This window comes from Papaver somniferum, chromosome 8, assembly GCF_003573695.1.
Source record: "Papaver somniferum cultivar HN1 chromosome 8, ASM357369v1, whole genome shotgun sequence".
In the NCBI taxonomy this organism is placed as follows: Eukaryota; Viridiplantae; Streptophyta; class Magnoliopsida; order Ranunculales; family Papaveraceae; genus Papaver; species Papaver somniferum.
In genome coordinates, this window is record NC_039365.1 from 168,232,249 (window position 1) to 168,236,761 (window position 4,513).

General features: G+C 33.7%; 2 non-coding genes across 2 annotated transcripts; one reads left to right on the forward strand and one right to left on the reverse strand.

Moving 5' to 3' along the window:
* The first annotated feature begins 439 nt into the window (after positions 1-439).
* TRNAD-GUC lies at positions 440-511 on the forward strand. The gene has a single exon. It is a non-coding gene; the product is annotated as a tRNA-Asp (tRNA).
* A 110-nt stretch (positions 512-621) lies between these two features.
* Positions 622-702, reverse strand: TRNAL-AAG. Its single transcript has one exon. It is a non-coding gene; the product is annotated as a tRNA-Leu (tRNA).
* Between the last annotated feature and the right edge of the window lie 3,811 nt (positions 703-4,513).

A 4,513-nucleotide genomic window follows, 5' to 3' on the forward strand; every position in this document is an offset into this window, starting at 1 on the left:
ACCAGGGATTCCACAGGCATTGATTCAAGAGATGTTCTACCACAGCCAGGGAGTTTCAACGGAAGGTCTTGGATTGTACATAAGCCAAAAGCTAGTCAATATAATGAAAGGCACTGTACAGTGTCTTAGGGAACCACTGACATCATCATTCATCGTTTTTGTTGAGTTTCCTCTAGGTCATCCAAAGTTATGACCCAATTAACCGAGAAGATATGTCCAACCATTCCCACACATTAGCCCGAGCCGTTGACAGTGTAAGCTTCAAATGTACTTGGCCTTGCTCCACTTAATAATGTTACAATCAATAACTGCAATTTGTTCCACAGCTTCAGTATCCCCACAAAATGCAAGTCTTAGTCGTACAAGAAATTCCACTGTTAGAAACTAAGAATCGAAGCACACACGTAAATTTGATACTGAACAAAACTTGAACACCAAAGTCGTTGTAGTATAGTGGTAAGTATTCCCGCCTGTCACGCGGGTGACCCGGGTTCGATCCCCGGCAGCGGCGTTTTTCGTTTTTTTCTTTTCGCATTAGGCAGCAACGGACAGCAGAGCTACTGCCCCAACCTTTTAATTGAAGAATATATTTCTAAGTGGCCAACGAGCAAAAAATGTAACCGTTGACAGTGGGATTTGAACCCACGCCCTTATGGACCAGCGCCTTAAGCTGGCGCCTTAGACCACCTCGGCCATGTTAACATTGTTGTTCGGAAGTATAATTCTTATGCACTTTATTTATAGCCTATTTAAGTGCCACAGGACTGGTGCAAAATATTCAAAAATATTCTTGAATATTTTTTTTGAAAGGAGATTATTAAAGTAATGTACGCAAATATTTGAAGAGGATGACACATCCTTTGTAAGCTTCGGGTTGAGTAATAAAAATGAGGTTGTTTTACTTATTTACAATGGACTTGAGTGGCCAATTCATGTCTAGATTTCATACGGAGATTTTATTTTTAAATTTTTTCGGTTTAACTTTAGGAAGTATATTAAGATTACTTTTTTCATTTAATTGTAATGTTTTTTCTTTTTGGACATTGAACATTTATGTTCAAGACATAAAGAAGGTAGTTCTAAATATAAAATGCACATGGAAAGACAACAATTATTATATTGTCTAGTTTCCTCTGGATTAATTAGTTGGCGGTCCAAGTTGACTATAACGTTCGCCCCTCAGCAGTTTGAAAGGTATGATTCAACCGCCCATGAAATCTCTGTAAGTGGATTTACTTTATTTCTTCGTACGTATATATATATCGTGGATTTAATACGGGATTTAATAAAGTGAAAATCATGTCGTACAATATAAAGAGGGCAGGTTTATTCAAGATTTCTCCGATTAGAATACATTATGTATGTCCTGGGTTTCCCTTGATTACGCCACTTACACCAAGAAAATTTCTAAAAATAGGGCTTATTAATGCTTTTAGAACATTAACTAGGTTCAAAGAATTAGAATTGTTAATATTTAATTTCTTTAGGAGATGAACGACAAGTGCGCTACACTGTCTGTGTAATTTTACGTGTCATCATATTCAGGTAAGACACACAGAGAATAACATAGTTTGTAACGCTTTTACATCTATAAAATTAAGCATAGACGCTTCAAATATCAAGCATTCAATATTCAGTTCACCATTTATTCTTAGCATTAAGATTTCTATTCAGCGATCTATGTTATTTTTTAATCTGTCCTTGTCTGTTAACAACAACCATGAATATGCACATGAATTTTTTCCATGTATATGTTCACAAAAATTGAAGTTCAAGCGAAAGATTAGTGTTCATCGGTTTATCGCAGCAACAGAAATTATGAAAATCCAAAAGGCCATTCTTAAGGTCGCAGGTTTGATCCCAATCTAGGCTCATAAAAATCCTCATTCACTCTTTTTTTGAGCCATTTTTCACAATTCTATGTGCATCGTGATGGCGTTTTGATGACGTTTCCTTCAATCTCACAAGTATATGAGCAAAGTGGATTAATTTGATAGTATACTCTTTTATACAATTTTGTGACGATCGATATCCATCGGAGTCAAAGAAAGGTGCCATAATATATTTAATGGTTTATTTTCGTGGCAAGTAACAATTATAAGGAGGATATATATTGTATGAATTTAATGAATGTATTTCAATTTATTCTTCATTCAACGTTTCTCAGGATGAAAAGGTGAATATTTTGAGATTATTCCAAGTCTTTACTATCACAAGATATACCGAAATTGTACAAAAAAAGAGTGTTCTACTGTAAATATATATATATATATATATATTATTCAGTTCCTCTATATTATCTTAGATTTGATATATATATATATATATATATATAGTTGTATTTAGTCATTGCTCGATCATCTGTCAGGACTTTAAAATATTTTATGTTTCATTGATAAAAACATTAAATATCCTCTTGTGGAGCATTTTTGGGTTTGTCTCTAATGGAAAAGTTTACTGATGCAAAAGTTTCCTAATATCCCTCGGTGGATTAAGCATGTTTTTTTTGTTTCATTTATATTTTTAAATCAAATTTATCCCGGAAAGTTCAGTAACTACACTAAAGTATTAAACTTACACTTGTTATATGCTAACATTGTTAAATTAGATCATCGATCTTTTGTTCCAGAGATATTTATACTATAATTTGAAGCATTTGCCGAGTTTAGTCGTATTTCCCGATCAGTGTTCACTTTTATCATTATTTTTTTCTTTATTTTTAGTAATTGTTAACTATATTTTCGTAATTATTTTTTATTGATAATTATTTTTTCTTTGAGTAAATCAAAGGATTTTCAAAAATAATATCTCTCAAAAGAAAATGAAGAATTTTGCTTTGAGTTGTTGCTGCATGGGGGTGATGGGCCAAAATGAAATGATACACCCATTATTATTATTCATATCCATATGATCCCTACAAACACTTGAAACAATATTGAGGTTTTTTATTTTTTTCGACGCTCGTTAGAAATAAAATTTTCAGAAAATACAAACCATAATATGCAAAAAAAAAAAAAAATGGTTGGCCAATGATTTTTGTTTTGTTGTGATCCTCGCAATTACTTGAAGTTTTTGCTACAACAAAAAGTAGACCTAAGAAACCGTGTAAGAATATTCATTCGTGGGAACAAAACCTATATTTTTTTGTATTGAGAAACTTAAAGAATGAGTAAGAAATTAGAATATATAATTGTGGACAATGTAGTCAATTTCGACCGAGATAGTCGGTCTTCGTCCATTGATGAGACGAATCTCTTAATCTCGACAAGATGATATTTGGCCGAGAAACTCGATGGCCGAGATTCCACCGAGATGCATTTAAAATTTGCCGAGACAAACTTTATCATATAAAAATTTAGTAGTGTTGATGGTGGTTTTTTGACAAGGAAAAAACTTGTAAATTCGCATTTGAACATGTATCAGAGATATATCTATAAGTATATATGTGATAGGGCTTCACCTAGATGTTGCAATTCCTCTGTAGGTGTACTCTGACTTACAAAATATACGTTCAGAATATACTCTTGTTCCTAAACGGACACTAATATTGAACACGTTCTAAGTTGCAGTAATTCCACATCTGCATCTTTTAACTCATTTCATATATTAATATTTAAACTCACACTGAGTAATATTGAACTTGCCTCAACTCGCAGAAATTCCACGATTGAATTTCTCAAAACTTGTTCTATATGCACACCATGTTCAGAATATTACCCGAACAATGTTAGTTCTCTATTATCCTCATAATGGCGCCTAAACATAAAAGAAGAGCGCATACTCACCCTCAAATGGGTAAACAAAGAACAATGAAAAGATCAACAAATGTGGTGCCAATCAAGTGCAGACACCAAGATAGGCACTGCACCACAAATACCACGACACTTGAGAATGTATAGTGTCAAACGAAGTATGCTTGGAACTATCGGGGTCGAAACATGCACGAAACCAAGACGGACATACGCCAAGCCTCATTGCACAACTAAGCATTAGCGACGCTAGGAAATGGCAAGTGCCGGACATACGCCAAGCCTGCATGACTAAACATTGCAGTGATCTAAGCAATGCCTAGTGCAGACATGCGCGAAGTTTACATGACCAAGCATTACACAGACGCGCACCAAACAATCTCCAAGCCTTGCACGTACAAGAACGAAAATAATGGTGATGTATCAGGAGTAGCTTGAACGACAATTGATATCCGTCATATGCCTTGAGAGTGATTTATTTTTCCATATAATGAAACATCAATAACAATTTCTATGGTAAGAAACCACAAATTGAACTCAATTCCTGGCAAAAACTCACTTCCTTAAACATTAAACAAATATGAATCTAACACTTAAAGCCCATAAATCCTACTGACGTAACAAGATCACAAAATGAAACACTAATCAGTATAAATTACAAAAAACTCAAATTGTTTTAAGAAGGGGAAACCCATAACAATATAATCTTTTAGGATAAAATAGATTATGTGATTTTTTATATTTTTTTAATATGAAAGAAAAAT